General features: G+C 36.1%; 1 non-coding gene across 1 annotated transcript; it reads left to right on the forward strand.

Moving 5' to 3' along the window:
- The first annotated feature begins 11,108 nt into the window (after positions 1 to 11,108).
- On the forward strand, positions 11,109 to 11,189 carry TRNAL-CAA (transfer RNA leucine (anticodon CAA)). The gene has a single exon. It is a non-coding gene; the product is annotated as a tRNA-Leu (tRNA).
- Positions 11,190 to 12,150: the final 961 nt, after the last annotated feature.

Below are 12,150 nucleotides of genomic sequence, written 5' to 3' on the forward strand. Positions count from 1 at the left end.
TCTGAAAGACCTTCAGTCTATCTTTCTCCTGACATGATGGTTGTGGATTCAAGCTCAGTTTTTGGTACTGCTTGCACCTCTTCAATCTCAATTGAAGGCAAAACTTGAGGTGTTTCAAGTGCAGCTGGAACTATAACTTTTTGTGGAGATTGTGGCCTTGTGGCTCTCCTTCTTCTGGGAATTACCTCAGTAGTTACAATCAGCAATTTCCCTTCTCCTCTCTGCAACTTTAACCTTGTAAGCATCACAATTTTGCAACCATTAAAACTCTACTTGCACAAAACTCAAGCAATCAAGAAAATAAACCTTTGCTCTTGTTAGCCTCACTCTCAAGAAAGTTGGATTTAATCCTACCTTTCTAGATTGAGTTTGTTCCTCATGGTTAGGAGTCAGTTTAGGCTTAGTTGGTTGAGAGATTTTCTCCAACTAATTAGGCTCCTAGATTAGTGTTTGGTTGAGATATTTGTTCAACCATAGTGTCCAAGATAGACGTACTATCTTGAGACAAACTTCCTCATGTATTTATTTGTACTATTATCATTATTTGTACGTTGGATTGCATCATGAGAGGAATATAGTAAGGCTGAGGCCTTTTCAGCCATTTCTATGTCTCTAGTATTTTTTTATGTGTGTTAATTTTGTTTGATATTCTACATGTGGTATCAGAGCAAGTATATTGTTTAGCCTGTGAGCTTTTGGATATTAGAGAATTTGGGATGTGAAAACCCAGGCAAATGTTAAGAAGTTTGATGGACACAATGGTGCAGTGACTAATATATCTTTTTCAGAAAATGGATATTTCCTCGCAACAATAGGATATGATGGTGTCCAATTATGGGATTTGCACAAGCTAAAGAATACTCCAACAAATTCAGTGCAATTTGATCACAATGGTAGTTACCTTGCAATTGATGGTCCAAACATAAGGGCGTATCAAGTTGTGAGCGTAAAGCAAGAACGAAATTCTGTCAAATCCATATTTTTCATGATGCGAGGACAATTGTTTTTTCATCATCCAATACAAATTTCAAGTTTACTGTATCAAAGAAATAATCAGAGACTTTGTAGTCTGCAAGAAATATCTCCTTGGGCGTCACCTCCATGTCTGCTTCCTAAATTTGAGAAGATAGACGTTGTGTTGCAACTGTATTGGTTTTCGTCTGAAGAAAGGGGAGCCACAAGATTTCCACAGGCTCAACAGTGGAAGACATTGGTAAGATAAAAGAACTTGTATTTGTAACTCGATCTAGCCTTCACATGTAGCTTCTAGTGCAAGAAAAATATCCCAAAAGTAAGTCTTTCACTGCAAATATCTTGTGAATTTGGTGGGTCTGTATTCTTGATTTTTGCCTTGCATTGGATTTAGCTAGAAGTCTAGCTTCCTTCCTAGATTCAGACCCTAGGTTTATACCATGATTCATACCATTGATTTAGTGGATGAGAATGCTAGATCCAATCTTGATTAGGCACATGAAGTTGTATATCAAGTTGTTGGAAAAGAATTGATAGGACACTAGAGAAAATTTGAGGCAGCCAGAGAGGAGACTAAGTCAAGGCGCCATTGGTTTGTTGACTTGGGTCTAATTCCTGATCCATTGTGGGTTTTTGAGTTTTTGGAGCTTGCAAAAATATTTTATTCATCGTTTTCAAGTGTATCTATGATAGCATCAAGTTTGTAGCATTTGACAGAAAATGAATTCCAGAAATGATCAGATTGGTAGAAGGAAACACCAGAATTGAAAATTTCTTGTAAAGTTCAATTTCAAAGCGAGGTATCGACATTGCAGCAAATCAGCATTGAAAATATGAGAAGAGGAGCATCATTGTTAACTCCCATCATTCAGGTTGGTATAGGATGGTTTCCAACTGCGCTTACACTTATATTGTGTTGTTGAATTGAAATCGAGTAGCAGTGCACCTTGTTTTTCAAATTCCTAAGACATTGGGTCAGTTATGCCAGCGTGGAAAATATTGTCGTGGAGCAGATTTACAATGAAAACAAAGCATTGACCCATCCAACATCCAGCGTGGGAAGACTAGCATGTGGAAAGCTAGTAGGGAGGAGCATGTCATGAACCACCTGCAAACAACAAAAAAATATCTCCAATAAATGAATGGTGCGTATGAACTTTTAAAATATTTATAACAAATGAATGGTGCATATGCGTTGACATTCACAAGTATTGGAATTATATTTTATAAATCACTTTATAAAGTGATTTAAAAATTTTATTATTTGTTTTAAATCGTATGCATGTACAAATTTAATGGCGATCATAAAATCTTTTAATTGAGGGATAAGGTATTCCTTTTTATTGTAAAAAGATTTCATGGAATCATAAGTTGCATATTTTGTAAATTTGGAGTGATAAGGGAATATTTTTAAAAGAAAAAGTCATTGTTGTAATCCAAAGTAATTTTTTACTTTGAGAGAGATTGAGTCAGTGAAAATCCAGTTTTTTGAAGACAAATTGTCTCCAAGGAGTTCTCAAACTTTGTTCTTGAGAAGTTTCAACGAAGATGTTGTAAAGATGAAAGGTTGATGTACTCAAATCCTTAATAAAGACATACTTTTTGTGGTGTTGAAGTGTCCTAGATCCGGCCGAAATTGAATAAGGGGATCTTTGGAACACCTTGTGTAGCGATTTATTGTGCATGTTTTGTGTCTAGTTTTGACACTACAATTATCTTATCTAACACACACAAGAAGTCTAAAGCAAGTGAATGAAACAAATCAAAGCACCTGAAATTAAGAAGTTGCAACGAGCATTCAATCAAGCACAAATAATCATGTGCATTTGTGCAACTACGACACATCATCAAAGTTGGAAACATCAACATTCTACATCAACAAGCAAATTCATGCAAGGCAATCAAGTTAATGCAACTACAAACTCATGCATTTCAAAAGACCACATCAACATTCAACGACAATTTGTCATTGTGTAACTTGAAAAATCATAATTTGTAAGTTAACTTGTAAACAAATTCAAAATTTAGTTGAATTGTAAGGGTGCATTCTCGGTGGAAACCGACACCCAAATTGTGAATTTATAGGAGGTAAAGTGAGCGAATTTTCGTCAACTAAGTCAATTAAGTGAGTCAATTCTCTTAAAGTGATTCAATATCATTTGAACTTGTCATTTTAAACATTGGGTGCATTTTCGGTGGTATCTGACACCCTCATCCTAGTACAAAATTCAAGCGAGCATGAGTTCAACCATTCCATTGATAAACTAAATCAGGCACACAAGTTCAAGAATTCAAGCGAGCGAGATCTTCAAATCCCGCAAGTGTTACAAGCAAGCATCAAGAAAAATCAAGCAAGCAAGCAAGCCAGTACAAGCGAGCGTGTCAAAAGTCATAATGGGTAAAGGAGGAAAATAAGGAAAATTTTAAGAACCCTCCCTAAATTTATATGTATAATAAATGGCTGAATCTCCATGGTATATAGGAAAAATGGAAGGCGATTTTATCAATAATATAATATGTATATATAATTTTTTGGCGAATCTCTCACTAGGCATGGGTCAATACCATGGGTTATCATAAACCTAGAGCTTAAAAATTACTATTATTAATTTATAAAAATTAATAAAATTAATAGTTGATTTTTATTTTATGCTTTATTTTAACCAAGTTAAAATGTTTAACATACATTAAATTACAACATCCATTTTTACTCTTGATCCACCTCGAGAGGGATCAAATATTTTTTCACTCTATGCTAGTCCGCATATCGCAATATTTGATACCTCTCACGGGTTAGTAGATCCAACGATATTTGATACCTCTCGGGTTTAAATAGGCTATATTCCAGGTGAATACCATGGGTCAATACCATGTGCCAATTTTATTTTTATTAATACTAATATTAGGGTTAATAATGTTTTTTTGCATGGTATTAATAACAATCTAATCCATGGTATTTGTCCCATAGTATTTTGCCCATAGGTTTCACCTAAATATAAAGCATTTTTTTAGTGTTCGTAAATATAAGGTGACTTATGGAGTAAATATAAAAAAATGTTTTATTTGTTTACCATACCTCTCGTTTATTTATATTTTTATTAATTTACCATACCTCTTTTACAAATATGGTATTTGGCCCATAGGATTCACTTAAATAAAACCTCTTTCTTGAGCCTTGATAAATAGAATGAGGGTTATGGACTAAATATAAAAAGAGGTTTTATTTATTTACCATACATCTAGTTTATTTATATTTTTATTTATTTACCATACCTTTTGAGTAAGTATAAAAATACATTTTATTTATTTACCATACCTCCACTTTACTTATATTTTTATTTGTTTACACCCTTGCATGTATATAAGGTGATTTATGGAGTAAATATAAAAAATGTTTTATTTATTTACCATACCTCTCATTTATTTATATTTTTATTAATTTACCATACCTCTTTTATAAATATGGTATTTGGCCCATAGGATTCACTTAAATAAAACCTATTCTTGAAAATGGGCGAATGGATTCACTTAAATAAAATCTATTCTTGAAAATGGGCGAATTGAAGGTTGTAACTCCTAATTTCAAGGGCTAAATTTACCTTTTTCACCCTCTCCCTTAGAATAAGGTGGGCTATTTGAGGTGATTTGTAAAAATGTACTATGATACAAAATATTCACCCACTAAAAATTTAAAACCCCTTAATTTCGCCAAAGGGCGAACATTTGCCCCTAAAATTTTCTATGGAGGAAAATGTCTTCAAAGTGAAGAACTGGAGATTAAATATTTGCAAGATTGCAATCATGTGTTACAGAAAAAAGTTGAAATCCTGGAATGGAAGTTTAAGCAAAGTCAAACCTTGATCAATAAAATGACCAGTACATTAGAAGCAGCAAAGGACTTTTGAATTGATCTCGAAGTGAAAGAAAAACCCATTCATGCACTTCAAATTAAGTTAAGTGAAAAACAAGATTTACTTGAAGCACAATGTGTAGAGAAGACAAATGCAAGTTGTGGCACAGAGTACCTCATCACAACAACAAATGAAAGTTGTGATACAAGTGATATTATTCAGCATATTAATGAAGGTTGCAACACAGATGATATAATCAAGCAAGTTGATATACGTTGCAACACAGATGAACTAATCAAACAGGTTGATGTCAATTTCGACACAAGTGATCTTATCCAACCAGCCGCACTACTTAATGATGCAACAAGTAGTACCAAATATCAAATTGATCAGTTTGATGCAGCATATCAAACAGATGAACTCTTAATGCTTGATGCCCAGTGTGACACAGAAGGTTTAATAAATCAAGGACAGGATATTAGAAGTAGCAGCAAGTATGAAGAACAACAATAGGATAGTCTTTCCGAGAAGGTGATCAGACCTTGGGAAGAAATCTCCTTCAACAAACATTGACATGGCCTAGGATACAACAAACAAAACATTTTTTTGTTCCATATTTCTCAAAACCAGTTCAAGTTGTAAGTGTTGGTTTTCTAGACAGTGATCAGAATATGGTTAAGTGTAACCATTGTAAATGAAATGGTCATATGGAGAGTACATGCTTTGACCTCCATCCTTATCATCATTGTGGCAAGAAAAAACATTCATCTGAAAGATGTTGCAAGTGAAATCAACCACCCGAAGTGAAGATCAATTACGCATGGATTGATCCTTGGAAGTGGTCATCTACAATAGAACAATTATCTATGTGTTATCGAAGGATTCAGTCTCACATGAAGACCAATTCTACAGTAAAATGAATATGGGGAAACTCTCCTACACCTGAAGGGGGGGGGGGAGTTCAGAAATCAAGTGCAAATTATTGTCTCTCCTTTCAGCTGACAAAGGGGGGAAATGATAATGGAATTGAAGGTGGTTTTTAGACTGAAAGTCTCAACAACATCAGCAAAAGAAGCCATTGGGCAGTCTTCATCAAATCCGCCAATGGGCATCAACAAATTCACCAATGGGCGGTCAACAACAAAAGCAGCAGTGAGAAGTTTTTTACATCAACAAATTCGCCAGTGGGCAGTCAACAACAAAAGCAGCAGTGAGCAGTTTTTGACATCAACAAATTCGCCAGTGGGCGGTCAACCACAAAAGTAGTAGTGAGAAGTTTTTGACATCAACAAATTTGCCAATGGGAAGTCAACAACAAAAGCAGCAGTGAGCAGTTTTTGACATCAACAAATTCGCCAGTGGGCGTTCTCAATATTTTTTCAATGGACAAGCAAATTTTCCAGTGACCGTCATCAACATTTTGGCAATGGACAAAGGATGTTGATTTCAAGTAAAGGATAGATGGATCCTTTTGCATCTTGGCATGTGATGGAGTTATCAAGCAAAATTTAGAGATGAATTAGACTTGTAGTTGATTCATGTTCTCTTCAAATTGGAGGTTTTTTCAGCATCTAGCTTTGGCGGTTTTTCAGGAAGTGTTTTTAAGGATCACAGTTTCAGCATGAGAACTTGGAAGATGGTTCCTGGTTCTTATTTTGGACTTATCATTGAGAGGGGAATGTTAGCCTCACTCTCATGTGATGAAAACAATTATAAGCCCAAAATAATTAAATTAATTAAAATCAAGAAAGTTGGATTTAATCCTACCTTTCTAGATTGAGTTTGTTCCTCATGGTTGGGAGTCAGTTTAGGCTTAGTTGGTTGAGAGCTTCTCTCCAACTAGCTAGGCTCCTAGATTAGTGTTTGGTTGAGATATTTTCTCAACCACAGTGTCCAAGATAGATGTACTATATTGAGACAAACTTCCTCATGTATTTATTTGTACTATTATCATTATTTGTACATTGGATTGCATCATGAGAGGAATATAGTAAGGTTGAGGCCTTTTCAGCCATTTCTATGTCTCTGGTATTTTTTTTATGTGTGTTAATTTTGTTTAATATTCTACAGCTCTGATACCAACTTGATCTGTTATTGAATGTTAGTTTTGTTGTGCTAATTTCAATTATAGATTTAGAAACAAATGCTTGTCCATTTCTTCCTATGCATGATTCTCTTATGGTGTTTGTGATTGGAAAAAGGTAACTTTTATCAAGTTTTAAGTGAAAGAAATGAACAAAATAGCATCAAAAACAAGTGTTGAACAACAGAAAATTCAAAGTACAGCAAACCATCAATTTGAACACTTGACACAGTGTTTTAATGAAGGAGTTCACCCCTCCTGGGCTACATCTCCTTGGTCTAACTTCCATGGCTTGGTGTTGGGCATGGAATCCCCCCAAGGCATGTTTTGGGGCTCAAAGCCCAAGTTTTGACCGAATCTTGTTGTAAAGCTCCGCGAATTCTGGGCGCAGGGCGCGAAAGTATGATAGAGTCACAACGTTTTCCGCCCTAGCTTTGTAATGTAATGTTGGCTACATAGACCTACCCATGGTCCCTAGACCATAGGATTGTATAAATAGGACGAGGCTCTAAGTAGAGAAGTAAGAGAGGTAGGAAAAAATTCTAAGCGATTAAGTCACCAGTAAAGCGTGTCTTTGGGTCATAGAGTAGGAGAAGGCTTTGCCATTGAGTGCGCAGAGGCCTAGTAGTCCGCAGCTGAGTGCGCGGACCCATGCAGCTGAGTGCGCAAGGCGAGTCGAGTTCATAATCAAGGAAAGAATTAATAAAGAGAAGTTTTGTCATAATTCTCTATATTTGTTCTTGGGTTAATGCATGTTTGGTATGATTTGCAAATATATTGTTTATTTACTGTGCGCACTTGTATGAATGGTTTATGTTGTTAAGTATAAATTAAAGCACACACGTAGGCTAAGATAATCAACTAACATTGGAATACCAGTAAGGTATCAGGTAATAATGCAAACCATGGCGTTCATCCCATGGGTAGGGTTACGCGAAGGTAGTGTATCAAGCTGCGTGGTATGGGAAAGTGTGTGAAGCAACCTACGTGCAGGGTCAAACTGTGAACCAATTGAACTCCTCAGACATCTCCATGGTGTAAAACCTAGTTCTAGCACCCTCCCATACTACTTCAGGTGAGACCTCAGTCCGTGCTCCGCAGACTGTTGCCGAAAGGGCTAGTAGTACAAGGATTTGTTTGGCTAACTTAACTCTAAACCTGGGTCAGGACTCATTAAGCCAACAAACAGTTCTGTTGCCGAGACCAGGATCTGCATAGAGATGTCTAATGTCATATCACTGGAATCTGACAAAGAAAGGAAAGGAAGAGTGGTTAGATTGCTACTTATATATGTAAATCCACGAAATTTTCTTTTCATCCTTCCCCTTTGAGTTGTATGAGTGGATCGCAAAGCTAGCAAACAGTCAAGGAAGGTGTAGGCTCAACAAACCTATTGTGTGGACTCCAGAGTTGGTGCGTGGAATGGAAGCATCGGAGGATAAGATCGCGCACGTTGTGGATCACTAGCTCGATCGAAGTATAGGAGGATTTATCACTGAGTTCGCAGTATATACTTTAGTCAGCTATAGCGAGGCAGAACGACACTTCCTCAAATGACCACGAGGTAAGTATGTTAAATCCTTGAACACTTGGATTAAAATGCTACTGTGTGAAAAGTGGGTTAAGTGAATAAATTGATCTTTGGGGCTACGCGAAGTGGGAGGATCTACAGAAACAAAGATAGCACAGAACTAGAAACTAGCCCCTTGATTTCCCCTCCGCGCGAAAGTGAGGAAGAGCTCACGAAGGTTTCACCAAGAAGTGTCATCTTCATAAAGCAGGGAATTCCGCGCATACCACCCCAACCTACACCACCACTGGTTTCACCATCTTCACCCCCTTCTTCGCACACACCACCTCCACCACCACCACAGTTTAATATGGCAAGCGTGATAAAGTTTCTGGTGTTCAAAGGAGTAGGGAATGAAGATCTGGACCAGTTTTGGTCCATGGTAAGGGTTGTATGGGAAGCGTAGGGAGTCACGAATAACAATATAAAGAAAGCAACGCTGGTCAATGCTATGTAGGACCGTGCACTGACTTTATACATTAAGCATTCTAATGACAATCCAAATGCAGGGATTGCGAATATCCAAGTTGTGTAAACAGGGTTCTAGTGCGTTGTATATTCTTACTTATCTAATACTTGTATCATTTCATGATGATGCCATGTGAATTGCTAGGAACATGTTAAGTATATAGCTAACCTAATAACGAACGTTTTGTAAGGGGACTAGAGCAGGCTACCGTGAAAAAAAAAAACACGATCTTATTTTTCATTGGAACTATTATATGTCCAAGGTTCAATATCGAAATCATTTTCGAAGTTTTCCCTGATTGTTTCAACAGAAAATTCAAAAATACCTTGACCTTATTAGAACGGGTTCAAGTCAAATAGCAATGATTTGAAACACTTTTTTATACACTATTTTGTAAACCTAAGGACTTGATCGTATAGATATGTAAAATACAGGATTTCCAATCATAGCAAAAGAAAGAAAGGGAACGGATACTCAATTGAGAGTGAGTAAACAGAATTATATGCATAAAGAATATATCTCATCTATGCAGATATAATAATGTGGAAAGCCGTATTCGACGAAAGTCGTATGTACGGTTTGGAGGGAGATCTTTCATACCTTTAGAGATCCACCCTACAATATGGAGTAAAAAAGCAAAAATAAATGATTTTCAGCCTTTATGAAATAGATTCTTGAACCTTTTTCACACTCATGTCACGGCGAAGTACTGCAGAAAAAAAAACTGCAAAATCCGATCCTATTTATCATAATCGATTAGTTAACATGGTGGTTAACCGTATTCTTAAAAACGGAAAAAAATCATTGGCTTATCGAATTCTTTATCGAGCCATCAAAAAGATTCAACAAAAGACGGATAAAAATCCACTATCTGTTCTACGCCAAGCAATACGTAGAGTAACTCCCAATGTAACAGTAAAAGCAAGACGTGTGGGTGGATCGACTTATCGAGTTCCCACTGAGATAAGATCAACCCAAGGAAAAGTACTTGCCATTCGTTGGTTATTAGGGGCATCTCGAAAACGTCCGGGTCGAAATATGAATTTCAAATTGAGTCACGAATTAATGGATGCTGCTAGAGGGAATGGCAATGCTATACGCAAAAAGGAAGAGACTCATAGAATGGCAGAAGCCAATAGAGCTTTTGCACATTTTCGTTAACTCATAAACAGGATCGAGATCTACCTATCTATATAGTGGATTTATATATTCTGATAAATTAGAAATTGATTCCCGTTCAGATCGGACAATATGTTTATCAGAACAAAAGAGAAAAAATAAAAAGAAAAAAGCATAAATCATAGATAGATCTAAGTCCTCTTGGGAAGGCTTCCTTAAGGAAAAAGGAGATAGATTATGGAGGAATATTCGATCCTATTCATGAGATTATGTAAATCTCCTAAACTTGGAAGTTAGAAACTTTTTCTACTCTTTCGGAGATTGAAATAAATTACTAATTCATGATCTGACATGTACAAAGTGAAAACTTCATTTTCAATTATACCCTGAGATCGTTTGAAAGAGTTTCATTTGCTTTTCTTCCATTCTGGTTTATGGTCTTTCTGGCTATATGGTCTATCCAGGGGAAAGATTTAGCTTCAAGAAATAGTAAATGATCTCATAGATACACAAATGTATAACTCTCCAGGAATTTGGATTGTGCTTATATCCATAACTGTAGGAATTGGGTCCGAACTTTACTTTTTCCAGTCTCTTTTCATCAATGGACCCCTTATGAAGGGAAGAAGTGCGATTAATTTTACAAATTATTACCTCTCTAATAAAATAGATTGAATAGATATCTATCTTTTTTATAAATGTTTCTATGGACATGTGGAAAAGAGAAAGAAAAGGACTGTTACCCCTACCTCCACTCGGACCAAGACATCACTTTTACGGAAAAAAGTTAAAGTTTTTGAAAATATTTTTTATTTTGTACCATATTCAATTCTTTAGGTTTGTATTGAATTGAAAAATAAAGGATGTTCATTCAGTCGTCTTGTTTTATAGGAAATCTCCTCCAGATAAAAAAAAATTTATGATGAACCTATATGACCAATCGTATATCAATACTCGAATACGCTATCTCTAACATATGTTCATTCATAGATCAGGATATTTTTCATATATATATATGAATGGAATAGAATTTCCTTTTGGGATGCCTTGATGGTGAAATGGTAGACACGCGAGACTCAAAATCTCGTGCTTAAGAGCGTGGAGGTTCGAGTCCTCTTCAAGGCATAATATTGCTCATGCTTATTGAATGAGCAATATTATGGCAAATCTCGTAGAGTATCTCAATAGATTGAGATAGATTCTCTGTTGATACGAGGTATTCCGACGATCGATTACCTACAAGTTAACGCTATTGGAATAGGACAGTGGATCACAGGTAGGATCAGATCTTCTCTACCTAATGAGGAGTCCATTCCGAATACACCCTCGTATTATGAGGTATATTTCATTAAGGACACAGATTGAGAAGATCAATACATAGATTGACCAGATACCACCTCTATCAAGATCTTGCAATATACGGGAGTTACGACCGAACCTCACCAACTATATCCATGTCGGATCCTGTGACTCTATCCTTTCCTCTCTTCAAATAGTGTGGAAAAAAAATAATGCTAGAACCGAAATCGAGGAAATAAGGAGTAAGCATAGTCTAGTTAACTTAATGAGATATTATTAGACTATGCTTACTCTTACATGGTCGAGATCTCGGAGTGAGGAACCTCAAATTAAAGATCTATCAAGTCTTTATAGGATCTTAAATTGGAGCATATGTAGAACCTCTCATTGATTCCCACGACCCTACTGCCCGGTCAATTTTCTTTTACTTCATTCCATATTCTCCCAGCTGATATCAAATCTTAATCCTGTTGTATGAATTGAGTGTTCAATTTCATTGGGAAAAAGCCATTTATTCTCCAACAATGTCTTTGTAATTTGATCCAATAACATTCTGTTAGATAGGAACAGATTTGATAAATATTGATAACTCTCGAATAGAGTATTATAAAGAAAAGATTCATTAGATAATAACCTATTGGTTCCGAGCCATCTTTGGCGATGAATTAACGATTGGAAGCGGTCAACCCTTTCTCTCGAATTTTCGGTCAACCAACGGTTATATGAATATATAGGAAAATATGGCTGCATACGTTCCAATTGGATACCAATCGCTTGAATGTGTTTG

This window comes from Pinus tabuliformis, chromosome J (assembly GCF_031772625.1).
Source record: "Pinus tabuliformis cultivar Carrire ecotype Pingquan chromosome J, CPIR1, whole genome shotgun sequence".
Lineage (NCBI taxonomy): Eukaryota > Viridiplantae > Streptophyta > Pinopsida > Pinales > Pinaceae > Pinus > Pinus tabuliformis.